The sequence below is a fragment of the Schistocerca cancellata genome, chromosome 5, assembly GCF_023864275.1.
Source record: "Schistocerca cancellata isolate TAMUIC-IGC-003103 chromosome 5, iqSchCanc2.1, whole genome shotgun sequence".
Taxonomy (NCBI): Eukaryota; Metazoa; Arthropoda; class Insecta; order Orthoptera; family Acrididae; genus Schistocerca; species Schistocerca cancellata.
In genome coordinates this window covers 273,243,189-273,257,181 of record NC_064630.1, presented here as the reverse complement: position 1 = coordinate 273,257,181, position 13,993 = coordinate 273,243,189, and the positions used below count along the sequence as shown (strand labels likewise).

The 13,993-nt window shown below is 40.0% G+C and overlaps 1 protein-coding gene across 4 annotated transcripts in view; it reads left to right on the top strand.

The window, feature by feature from the left end:
• Positions 1 to 13,993, top strand: part of LOC126188863 (zinc finger protein 345-like) — a 113,847-nt gene that overhangs the window by 2,137 nt on the left and 97,717 nt on the right. The gene's annotated exons all lie outside the window — the stretch shown is intronic.

Genomic DNA, 13,993 nt, shown 5'->3' with positions numbered 1-13,993 from the left:
AATATGGCGCAGACATAAACATAGGCTTTTCTATTGGTCTACGTGTTAGTACAATCAGATTTTCTGTTTACACATTCGTTGGCTTAGTCAACTTGCAACCAAATTGTCACTTTCCAACCTAACCTAGATTTAGGGCTGTTCAGTCTGTCATCACAACCAAGATTTCAGGGGGATGGGGGGTGGGTCCAATAGCCTATGTAACTTTAGTCAATTTAAGCACACATATTTTTGACTATAACAAGTGCAGGAAGGCTGTAAGCATTCATTTCTCAAATACTGAATACAATTTTGTTACTTTACACAATTCTAAAACTGTTGACATGCATCGTTGTGGGGTATTGTAAATATCATTGTTCCTTAAATTCATGTACCATATACAGGGTGTCCCATTTATCTTGACCACCCTAAATAACTGCTTGTCCAGATGCAAATTACAAAATGTTTCAAGCAAATGTTATTGAGCCATCAGGAGAACATCCATCTGCATGATTGCCTTCATTGTAGCTTTGTTTTTTACAAAGATATGAACAGCGGTATGACTTTTTTTAAATGGCACCCTGTATTTTTTATTCGGTAATTCATTTCTTCTCCTAAAGACCTATTCAATAATGTATCACAGTGTGCCATTCACTGAAACACAAAGTTACTAATTACATAACACAACATTGACGTTGACGCTCCCAGCACTTAGTGCAGCTACTTGGGGTAATGGAACACATCCATGTGCTGACGTTGACAGAGGACAAATGTAAACATAAGTAGAATGCACACCCATAATTCCATCAACCATTGTCAGTTGAATAGTTGTGTGAGTACAGTGTTCACCAACGAAGAGAAGGTAGAAATGCTACTCATCTATGGGGAATGTAAGTTAGCAGAACAGTAATTGCAATACAGTTTTCTTATGTATGGGGACATTTAGTACACTAGTTTAGTCCTTTCAAATACTGTTGTTTGGAGTAGGCTGTCCTTCCTACAAACTGCATCGACATAACGTTTCTTTTATTGTTATTGCTGTTGTTGAAGGTAGACGAAATGCTACACAGGCAGCAGAACTGTAGAGAGAGTGATATCCTGGCAAGAACCCATCTTACCGACAGATGTTTTCTCGTCTTGTTTCGAGGCTTCAGGAAACGGGAAGTTTCAACCCACGACAACACATTCGTCATAGCACTCGCGCAGACGAAGCTGCTGAAGTTACTGTTCTCGTTTGCGTTGCTATGAATCCACGTGTGAGTACACGACAGCTTAAACATGAGATAGGCATTCCTAAAACCAGTGTACATCATATTCTTACACTTCACCGGCTCCATCCTTACCATGTACACCTACATCAAGAATTGCATGGTAATTGTTTCCAGAATCGCATACAGTCCTGTCATTGGGCACAGCAGCAAATCCTCGCCAACCTGAACTACTTCTCCAATGTTCTATTTACCAATGAATGTTCCTTCTCAAACAGAGGACGGGTAAATACAAGGAACATGCATTATTGGTCCAGTGACAACACACAATGGCTAAGACAGGTGGAACATCAGTGTCAATGAAGAGTTAACATCTGGTGTGGGATGCTTGATACTACAATTATTGGCCCTTATTTCATCAATGGTAGTCTAAACGGCACAGCATTTACCAACTTCCAGAGATGAATTCTTCCTTCTCTTCTGAATGAAGTGCCCCTAAGAACCAGAATGCTTATGTGGTATCAACATGATGGATGTCCAGCACATAATGCCTTGTGTGCACAAAATTTTCTGAACTGAAGGTATCCTGCCAGATGTATTAGTCGAGGAGGAACAGTTACTTGGCCTGCTAGGTCTGCTGATTTAAATCCTCTGGACTTTTTTCTTTGGGGATGCATTAAAGATGTTGTCTATCGCAGTATTCCAACAACTCCAGAGGTCATGGAGAAATTTATCATGCTTGCTTGTAATTCTCTTCAGCAGGCAACACTTCTTTCATTCAACGAGTGCACCAGTGTATCGATGTCCAGGGTCACCACTTTGAACACCTTTGAATGTTCTGCTCCTGGGCAATGGTACAGGAGAGTTAGTCAGTTTTGCGTTATGTTTTTATTTGTTTTCTGACAACTCCAGCAAGTGTACAAGTTTGTGATCCTGGGCTCAAAGTCAATGTTGTGTTATATAATTAATAATGTTGTGTTTTGGTGAATGGTACACTGTGATACATTTTTGAATAGGTCTTTGGGAGAGGAAATGAATTACCAAATAAAAAATACAGGGTACCATTTTAAAAAGTCATACCGCTGTTCACATCTTTGTAAAAAACAAAGCTACAATGAAGGCAATCATGCTGATTCATGTCCCCCTGACAGCTAAAGAACATTTGCTTGAAACATTTTGTAATTTCCGTCTGGACAAACAGTTATTTAGGGTGGTGAAGATTAATGGAACACCCTGTGTACATGTTGTGTTCTATTATTGCGTATAAAATACCAGCAATCAGTGTGTTCTATTCCCAGGTAGGAATATGTTTTCGGAATTGATATTTGGTGTGCCCCCTTGAAGCAATTGCAATATAACTTGTAATGCATCTGTGTGGTGTGTTTTCATTTGATTTTGAAATGAAATTGTAATGGTTTTGACAGAAAGACACACACACACACACACACACACACACACACACACACACACACACAATTCATTTTATTATTTTCCTAACACTGCGGCCTGACTAAATGAGAGCCTTGCAGAAGCATTGACTTATGCCATCTGAAAGGCAGGAGTATTTGTTTGTTACTCAGACAAATGTTATAAAAGGAACCCAAAGGAGAAACATCTGAGAAAATAGTGGATATTGATGAATAAAATGTTTGTTGCTGGAGCCATTTTCCCTAGCACTTTATAAATTTAATTTTTTCCAATAAAATAGGTATTGACTTTTCAGGAAAGTACACGGAAAATGCCCTTAGTATAAACAGCAGAATACAGCTGGAATGTAGATAAATGTTATGTTGCAGCAGGAAAAAGGCATTTGAATTTATAAAATGCAGAAGGGTGAATTAGGCTGATCCAAGTGAGGGATGTGACATGACATCCTGTGAAACACAAGTAATTTATTCAAATTACTAAGTCCCTACATAGAAAACTAACTAGAACATATGGTTTGGAACACCACTCATGACGGAAAGATTGTAGGTCTAAAGGAAACAAATATACATGACTTCCTCAAGGGTGTACACATTGAAATTAGTATCAGTGACCATGCTACGATTGTAGCAACAATGATTACCAAAATACATAGGGCAACTAAAACAAGTAGAAAGATATATATGTTCTATAATGTGGATAAAAAAGACCAGTAATGTACTATCTTAGTGAGGAATTTGAAACTTTTAGCACAGGCCAGGTGCATGTAGAGGAGCTATGGCTCAAGTTGAAAAGAATAGTTGATCATGCACTGGTTAGATATGTACCCAGTAGAACAGTTCATCATGAGAGGGACTCTCCACGCTATACTGTCACTGTAAAGAAATTGAGACAGCTGCATAACACGTGTAAAACAAAACATAGGACTGTAGCTAGAGAGATGCTGAATGAAACGCATTTGACCATCAAGGGAACAGTGTGTGAAACATTCAGTGACTATCATGGTATTTGAATTTTGTCTAATAATCTTTTACAAAAGCAAAGAAATTCTGGCCATACGTAAAGGCTGTTAGTCGCACTTAAGTACTGTTCAGTCACTCATGGATGATATAAGAATTGAAATTGAGGGTAGAACAACAAAAGCAGAAATACTTAACTCCATTTTCAAATGTTCCTTTACAAAGGAAAACTCAGGAAACCTATCCTAATTTATTTTTATACCACTGAAAAGATTAGTGAATTAGATATGAGTGTCAGTGCTGGAATTGTTGAAATACAACAATGTCGCAGGGCCCATTGGAATAGCTGTCGGATTCTATATATGGCTGAGCAAGCACCTCTTTTAACTACAATCATAAATCCCTCGAACAAAAAACCATGCCCATTAGTTGGGAAAATTTAGATGTCACACTTGTTTACAGGAAGGGTGGTAGAACTGATCCACAAAACAACTGTCCAATGTTCTTGACATTGATTTGTTGTAGAATCTTAGAATATATTCTGAGCTCAAACATAATGAAATATCTCAGACAGAATGACATCCTCTGTGCCACCCAATACGGATTCTGAAAATACGGATAATGTGAAACCCAACTCGCACACACTCACTTGACATCCTGGAAGCTTTGGATCAAGGCCATCAGGAGGATGCAGTATTTCATGAATTCCAAAAAGCATTTGATACAGTACCACATTTATGCTTATTATCAAAAGTACAATTATATGGGGTACCAAGTGAAATTTGTGACTAGACGGAGAATTATTTTGGTAAGGAGGATGCAGCATGTTATCTTGGTTGGAGAGTCATTGTCAGATGTAGAAGTAACTTCAGGTGTCCCCCAGGTAAGTGTGTTGGGACCCTTGCTGTTTGTGTTGTATATCAGTGACCTTTTAGACAATATTAATAGTAACCTCAAACTTTTTGCAGAAGATGTAGTTATCTGTAATGAAGTTTTGTCTGAAAGAAGCTGCATAAATATTCAATCATACCTTGATAAGATTTCAGATTGGTGCAAAGGTTGGCAACTTGCTGTAAATGATCAGAAATATAAAAATTATGGCTCTTACATTGGACAGCTGTAATGTACATTTTTATGTTAGTTCATTAAAATGTGACCAATACACCTTGTACAAGGTACTGAAACAGAAAAACTCTTGGTAGTGGGAGGGTTAACAGTCATTCTTCCCTCATTCCATATGTAAATGGAATGGGAAAAACCCTAACAACTGGTATAATCTGACATACACTCTACTATGTACTTCACAGTGGTTTGCTGAGTGTATATGTATGAGGGTGGCATGATAAGTCTGGTAAAAAGGCAAGAAAAAATGTTTGTTTAATAAACAACTCACTTTACTTCTCCCAGTGGAAAAATCAGTTCTGTCAAACTGTGCAAAATACTCATGGACTGCAACTATCATTTCTTCATTTCATGAAAATTTCTTCCAAGCAAGCTAAAGTTTCAAGTTAGGGTGTCTAGGGTGGATAAGGAATTAATTTAGTGCCCAATTCATTGCCCTTTCGCCATTGTTATCGATGATGTGTGGGATAATGCTTTATCTTTGGTACCCACCTTGGTCTTTCTTCAGCCAACCTAAGTTCCAAATGATCCAACAATGAAGCATAATAGGGTCCAGTCATTGTTCTGCCTTTTTCCAAGTAATCTATGAGGATTGTTACTTGGGAATCCCAAAAACAGTGGTCATCACATTATCAGCTGACAAAATAGTCTTTGCCTTTTTTAATTGCACTTTCACCAGCCTTTGTCCATTGTTGTGACTGCAGTTTTGACTGTAGTGTGTAATGATCAGTCCAGGATTCACCAATAGTCACAGATCAGTGCAAAAAGGCTTGTGGATTGTGATTGAGCATCACTAAACATTGTGCTGAATTGTTGTGCCACATATGCTTTTGATTGACTGTGAGCAGTCATGACACCCACCTCACACACAGCTTTCTCATAGCCAACTCTCCTTGCAGGATATTGCACTTACTGAGTTGAACTGCCTGTAGTCACAGCGCTCTCACGAATTTTTATTCGTCGTTCTTGCACTACCATATCGTGGATCTTATCACTGGTTTCCTTTGTTGTGATCTCAGTTGGATGGCAAGAGCACACTTCGTCTTCAGTGCTTTTCTGCCCACATTTAAATTCATTAATCCAAAAGTAGATGATCTTCAGTGATGGTGCAGAGTCCACATCAACTTCATCCAGTTTTGTTTTGATTTCTATGGCAGTCCAAATCTTCAAATGGAAATGTTTAATAACAACACAATGCTCTATTTTCTCCATTTTCAGTTGCAGTAAACACACTTAACAGATTCAGGCAGCTTCACACTGTATGTTGTTGAAATTCTTTATATGATCTGTGAAATAATCAGCTTATCAATCATGGGGGTCAACAATAATGTTCCAATCTTTCATGGAAATTTACTGGACTCACCAATTCACCCATGTACATGTAAATGTAGGAACTGAGAGAGATGAAAAGCTGATAGAGTATAGGAGATTGAAGGAAATTATGTAATAATAGGGGTGAACATAGGTATCAGGCAAGGACTAATGAGGTGGAAGTAGTGTCCATTGTACCCCAGGGTGGTATTGGTAGATAGTTATTGTTCACAGTATCTTTAAACTATCTTGCACATAATGTTTATAGCTTTCTCAAGCTGAACACAGCTTTAGCACTTGTGACAGTGTTGGAAAATGGTTATGAAATGAAGAAAGAGTGGCAGATAATCAGTACTTCCTGCAAATACTGACAGTTGATCCTCAACATAAATTAGGCACAGTGTAATTAAATTAGCTTGAATAGATGAGAAACCCAATATGATTTCATTACACAATCAGAATCAATCACTTGTATCAGTCACAGCTATCAATTATTTAGTATTATCTGCCTGGAGCAAATTGAGATTGAATGTGTGTATAAATCTTGCTGTTGGGGGAATTATGGCAGCTGAGGGTTATTGAAAAAATCCTAAGGGAGTCAAGTAGATAGAGCGAGGGGGTCACTGATGGTTTGTAGTTTGTTTTTGGATGTGATTGAAGTATTGGAAATATAGATTGATATCACATGAGGGATCTTTTTAGAGACCAGTATCTGCCGAGGTCTTCACCAAACTTGAATTGTCATTGCTGATAGGCCATTCATATTTGGCAAGTAATGCTTACTGTTTGAATTAGGGATATTGTTGTATTTTGAGCTTAATACAAGGGTGAGTCAAATGAAAATCTTAAATTTGTAATAAATCGAAATTTCGCACCGTTATCCTGTAAGTTTGAAAGCGTGCTACAAACAGTGTGCAGAATGGCCTGTAGGTGGCAGCATAGTGCAGATGCACACATACCCTTGCAGTATCAGTATAAAGATGGCCGCCCCACTAGCGACTTGCACTAGGGAAGAACATCCTTATGTTATTCGGTTTTTGCGTAGTGAATGTGTGAAACCTATTGAAATTCATCGACGAATGAAGGTTCAGTACGGTGATGCATGTCTGTCAAAGCAGCAAGTCTACAAATGGAGTAGGAAGTTCACAAATGGTGTGACTTCAGTGGAAGATGCTCCTCGTCTAGGTCAGGCACACCTAATTGTGACTCCACAGAACATTGCAGCAGTTGAAGCCAAAGTGAAGGAAAACCGCTGAGTGACACTGAATGACATTGCAGCATGTTTACAGATTAGTCATGGGTCAGCACACCACATTGTGCATGATGTGCTCCAGTTTCACAAAGTGTCTGCAAGATGGGTGCCATGGCAGCTGACTCCTGAAATGAGAGAACAACGTGTTGATGCTTGTGAAGAACTGCTTCGGCTCTTTGAACGAGAAGTCGATGGCTTCCTTGCAAGAATCGTTACTGGGGACAAAACCTGGGTTCACTTCCACCAACCGGAAATGAAGAGAGCGAGTAAGCAATGGCGCCATTCCTCATCACCAAAACCAAAGAAGTTTCTAACAGAACCATCAGCAGAAAAGGGTATGCTGACTCTCTTTTGGGATGAAAAAGGCATCATTTTGGAACATTACATGCCTAGAGGGATCACTGTCACCAGTGTATCATACACAGATCTCCTAAAAAATCATCTGTGGCCTGCAATCAAATCAAAGTGATGTGGATTGCTGTTAGCAGGTGTCCTTTTGCAACATGGCAATGCAAGGCCCCACACTGCCTGTACAACAGTTGCAACAATCACAGACCTGTATTTTGAGTGTCTTCCTCATCCATCATACTCACCAGACCTTGCCCCAAGTGATTTCCATATGTTTGGAACACTCAGACACAATGGGAGGAAAGAAGTTCCGTTTTGATGAAGAGGTACGCCACATGTTGCATGAGTGGTTGTGCGGACTACCAAAAGAATTTTTTTCCTAAAGGAATTTATGCACTTTGTAAACACTGGAGGACTTGCATTGAACGCGGGGGAGATTATGTTGAAAAGTGATACAGCTTAGTACCACTTCTGCACAATAAATACTGTTTAAAAAAATATTTAAGGGTTCATTGGACTCACCCTCGTACATTCAGAAACCCATATAGTTAGTGATAAGAAGGGAAATGGCTTCTGGAAACATCCCCCAGGCTGTGGCTAAGCCATGTCTCCGCAATATCCTTTCTTTCAGGAGTGCTAGTTCTGCAAGGTTCGCAGGAGAGCTTCTGTAAAGTTTGGAGGGTAGGAGACAAGGTACTGGCAGAAGTAAAGCTGTGAGTACTGCGCGTGAGTCGTGCTTCGGTAGCTCAGTTGGTAGAGCACTTGCCCGCGAAAGGCAAAGGTCCCAAGTTCGAGTCTCGGTCGGGCACACAGTTTTAATCTGCCAGGAAGTTTCATATCAGCGCACACTCCGCTGCAGAGTGAAAATCTCATTCTGGAAACATCCCCCAGGCTGTGGCTAAGCCATGTCTCCGCAATATCCTTTCTTTCAGGAGTGCTAGTTCTGCAAGGTTCGCAGGAGAGCTTCTGTAAAGTTTGGAGGGTAGGAGACGAGGTACTGGCAGAAGTAAAGCTGTGAGTACCGGGCGTGAGTCGTGCTTCGGTAGCTCAGTTGGTAGAGCACTTGCCCGCGAAAGGCAAAGGTCCCAAGTTCGAGTCTCGGTCGGGCACACAGTTTTAATCTGCCAGGAAGTTTCATATCAGCGCACACTCCGCTGCAGAGTGAAAATCTCATTCTGGAAACATCCCCCAGGCTGTGGCTAAGCCATGTCTCCGCAATATCCTTTCTTTCAGGAGTGCTAGTTCTGCAAGGTTCGCAGGAGAGCTTCTGTAAAGTTTGGAGGGTAGGAGACGAGGTACTGGCAGAAGTAAAGCTGTGAGTACCGGGCGTGAGTCGTGCTTCGGTAGCTCAGTTGGTAGAGCACTTGCCCGCGAAAGGCAAAGGTCCCGAGTTCGAGTCTCGGTCGGGCACACAGTTTTAATCTGCCAGGAAGTTTCATAGCATTCTTTTTCTTCAGAAAATACCAAATTTCAATGATTGCTTTTTCTTGAAGGTTGTCAGTTATTCAGAAAAATTTTGCATACAAATCACAGTTTTGGAGGAAATGTTTGAAGATCAAACAATTTGTTGGAAAACCATAGTAAATAATAAACAAAATCAATATTTCTTCTTCAGTGGCTCTATAGTTTATTGTGAATCTTGGGCTCATCAGCAATTCTCCATCAGTTCAATGCTTGAACTTTCCATCCCCTACAGCCCACGTTCTGCAGGTCCTCCATGATTCCATCTCTCTATCTGTTTCTAAGTGGAACCAGTCATCTTTGACTCCACAGATTTCTATACATAAACCCCAAAAGAATCAAACTTGCAGGTGTCTTAAACATAGTACGCATTAGATAAGACTACAAAAAGAGTCCTATCCATAGGGTATCTCAAATTGATTCGATATTACTAGATTTCAAGACGGCTTTTGACACTGTTTCTCACAAGTGGCTTGTAACCACATTGCATGCCTATGAAGTACTGTTGCAGTTGTCAGAAAGGTCAAAGTTCATCGTAACTGATGGAAAGCCATCAAGGGGTATCTGGCATTCCCCAACTAAGTGTTATAAGACCTCTGCTGTTTTTCATCTACAGAAAAGATATGGGAGACAATCTGAGTAGCCCTCTCAGATTTTTTGCAGATGATACTGTCATTTATCAGCCAGTGAAGTAATCAGAAGATCACAACCAATTTGAAAAAATGATGTGAAATGTATGGTTTGAAAAGTGGCTGTTGACCCTAAATGATAAAAAGTGTGGGGTCATTCACATGAATACTAAAAGGAATTGGTTAAATTTTTGGTTACACTGTAAACCACTTAAATTAAAAGGCAATGAATTCAGCTAAATAACCTAAGAATTACAGCTATGAACAACTTTTAACTGTTACAGTCATGTAGAAAATGTTATGGGAAATGCAAACCAATTACTGCGTTTTATTGGCAGAATACATACAAGATGCCACAGATCTATGAAAGAGACTATCTACATTATGCATGTCTGTCCTCTTCTGGAGGATAGCAGATAGAATTGAGGAGGACATACAGAAAGTTCAAAGAAGAGCAGCTTGTTTTGTATTTTGGAAAAAAAGGGAAGAGAGTGTCGCAGATATATAGAATTTTGTGGTATTTCTGAGACACTTTATTGTTGGTGTTTTATTCTCTGAAATTTAGTTTTGAAATTTGAAAACTGATCTATGTAAACGTAAAAACATTTCTATTAAAATGTTTTCATTTGGGGTGGGGTGGGGGGAGATTTCATGATGTACTCTCGCAGCCCACACCATGAGTCTAATATGACTAAGTATTAGCTTTTTATGGATAATGCTTATTGTCAGAACTGTTGGAAGATTTGCAACAGATAATCTCCAAGCATAAATCCATTACCAACTCTCCCACCTTTCTAGTACCTTGTCTATGAGGGTGAGTCAAATGAAAACCTAAATTTGTAATAACAAATCGAAAATTCGCACCGTTATCCTGTAAGTTGGTAAGCGTGCTACAAACAGCATGTAGAATGGCCTGTAGGTGGCAGCATAGTGCAGAATCACACATACCGTCGCAGTATCAGTATAAAGATGCCCACCCCACTTGCAACTTGCTACAGGGAAGAACATCGTTCTGTTATTCGGTTTTTGCATAGTGAATGTGTGAAACCTATTGAAATTCATCGACGAATGACGGTTCAGTACGATGATGCATGTTTGTCACAGCAGCAAGTCTACGAATAGAGTAGGAAGTTCGCAAATGATGTGACTTCAGTGGAAGATGCTCCTCGCCCAGGTCAGACACAGCAAGTTGTGACTCCACAGAACATTGCAGCAGTTGAAGCCAAAGTGAAGGAAAACCACTGAGTGACACTGAATGACATTGCAGCATGTTTACAGATTAGTCATGGTTCAGCACACCACATTGTGCATGATGTGCTCCAGTTTCACAAAGTGTCTGGAAGATGAGTGCCACGGCAGCTGACTCCTGAAATGAGAGAACAACGTGTTGATGCTTGTGAAGAACTTCTACGGCGCTTTGAACTAGAAGGCGGTGGCTTCCTTGCAAGAATCGTTAATGGGGACGGAACCTGGGTTCACTTCCACCAACCGGAAACGAAGAGAGCGAGCAAGGAATGGCGCCATTCCTCATCACCAAGTGATTTCCATATATTTGGACCACTCAAAGACGCAATGGGAGGAAAGAAGTTCTGTTCTGATGAAGAGGTATGCCACGCGGTGCATGAGTGGTTGCACGGACTACCAAAAGAATTTTTTCTAAAGGAATTTATGCACTTGGTAAGCACTGGAGGACTTGCATTGAGTACGGGAGAGATTATGTTGAAAAGTGATACAGCTTTGTACCACTTCTGCACAATAAATAATATTTAAACAAATATTTGAGTTTTTCATTTGACTCACCCTCATATATGCCTCCATACAAGCCCAGATTTCTTGTATCGTACCACCACGGTCCCTACATGAAATGTATGTTGGTGACAATAGTTCTGCAGTCAGCTTCAAAAGTCAGTTGTCTAAATTTTCCACAAAAAGAATGTAGCTTTCCCTCCAGTGATTCTCATTTGAGTTCCTAAAGTATCCATAATACTTGCTTGTTGTTCGAACCTACTGGTAACAAATCTTACAGGCAGGCACTGAATTGCTTTGATGTCTTCTTTTAATCTGACCTGTCGCATTCCCTACCACAATCCTCACACTCTTACAACATTGCACCCAGACATTTAAACGATTTGACTGTGTCAGGCAGTATGCAACTAATGCTGTATTCAAATGTTACGGGTTTGTTTTTCCTACTCATCCAAATTAACTTTCATTTTTCTATATTTATAGCTAGCTGCCATTCATCACACCAACTAGAAATTTTGTCTTAACTCATCTTGTATCTCCCTAGAGTCAACCAACATCGACACCTTACCATATCATATACCACAGCATCATGAGCAAACAACTGTAGATTGCTGCCTATTCTATCTGTCAGATCAATTATGTATACGGAAAATAATGACAGTCTTATCGCACTTCTGTGGAGCATTCCTGACAATACAAAGTGTGGTAAAGGCAAACTAAGTAAAGGGCCAGGGTCATAGAGTACTCTTTGTAAAACCAAATTTTGGGTTCCATACAGACCTAGTGACTTATTTATTTTCAATTCTTTCAGTTTTTTCTTTATGGCAGGGATGCTTATTACTATGTCATCCATATGAGACTCAGTGGGATGGTCAAATGGTGGTGTGTTTGTATGATTCTTCTGCATGAATGATTTCTTAAATGTGAAATTTAAAACTTTGTTTTTAATTTAGCTATCTTCTACTGCCCTCCACGCTTGTCATCAAGTGACTAGATGGAAGCCTTAGAGCAGTTTAGAGATTTTGCATAGGACCAGAATTTATTGGGTTTTCAGTTAGATCTTTTGCTAAGGTATGATGCTGGTAGTTGTTGTATGCTCTGTGCATAGATCTTCCCACAGACCACAAATCTCTACTAGCCTTTGCCTGTTCTCATTTGTGTGTTCTCTATTGAACCAAGCATGCACTAGCCTGCGCTTCCTCAGCATTTTCCATATTTCGTCATTAAACACAGTGGGCCCTCTCCATCCTTAACCCACTTGCTTGGCACATACTTCTCCAGAGCACAATTTACAACCTGTTTTAACTTCATCCATAATTCCTCTACCCGTCCATCATTCCAGAACTAAAAGATGTCAATTCATTGTCTAAGTGAGATGCTAACAACTGCTTATCTGCTCTTTCTAGCAGAAACACTCTCCTAGCCTTCTTGAATGATTCACTAACTGGTAACAATAGTCGCTATGATGACACCGTGATCACTAATCCCAGTATCTATACTGATGCCACCAATAAGATCTAGCCTGTTTGTGGCTACTAGGTGTACTCAACTGCAGGTGGGCTTCCAAACTAGCTGCTCAAGACACTTTTTGGAATGTCTGACAGTACGCCCTGCAATGAATCAACAGACTTCCCAAACTAGACTTGGTAGGTTAAAGTTGCATCCAGCTAGTATTTCAAGCTCTGGGTATTTATGCACCACAGCCAGTAGACTGTGGTAGAATGACTCTAGAACTGTCTCAGCAGAATTGGATGACCAGTAAAAATATCCAACAATTAAATTGGTTTCACCTAGACCTGTTGTATGTGACAGATAACTTCACTGTCACAGTCAATTTTGACTTGAATAGAAACAATATTTTTGTCAACTGCAGCTAAAACACCCTATCATATGGCATCTAATCTGTCTTTCCAATATAATTCCATAACTTTTTAAATATCTCAGGGCTTCCCACTTTGTGTTTCAGCTGGCTCTCAATCCCAAGACTAATTTGAGCATAAGAAGTTTGCTAGAGGGCAGTAAATTCAGGAACTTGTTACAAATACTTCAACAATTTACTGATGAAATTTTGACAGTAAAATTTTCTTTACCCTCTGAATGTCCTCTGATTTCACTATCTGTGTATTGACTGCCAAGTATTCGTCAGTGTACCTCAAACTACCACCTAGACTAAAAAGGCCCCATGTGCACTCCAAAAGTACTCTGCTACCCAAGTAGCTGCTTCCTTTGTGTAATGCACTCCTGACCTGTCAAGTGGAGTCCTATTCCATACCTGATAATGCAGTTCTGGAAATCTGCAGCCAAGACCATCCCAGAATCGGCTAAGCCTTTGATTGAGATCCTCCACTTGGCTCTAAACAAAAGGGCGCTGATCTGCTCTAAAAACAATGCTGTAAATTGTGAGCTCTGCTTGCATCCAGCACACTTGGCCAGCAGCCTTCACCACGTCCACCAGCCCCCTGGTATGGGCTCTACACCTGTGAGAGGTGTTGTTGGTCTGATGTGATCACAACTTGGAGATGACTGCACCATGCAGGCTCAATAGCCGCAGGTAAG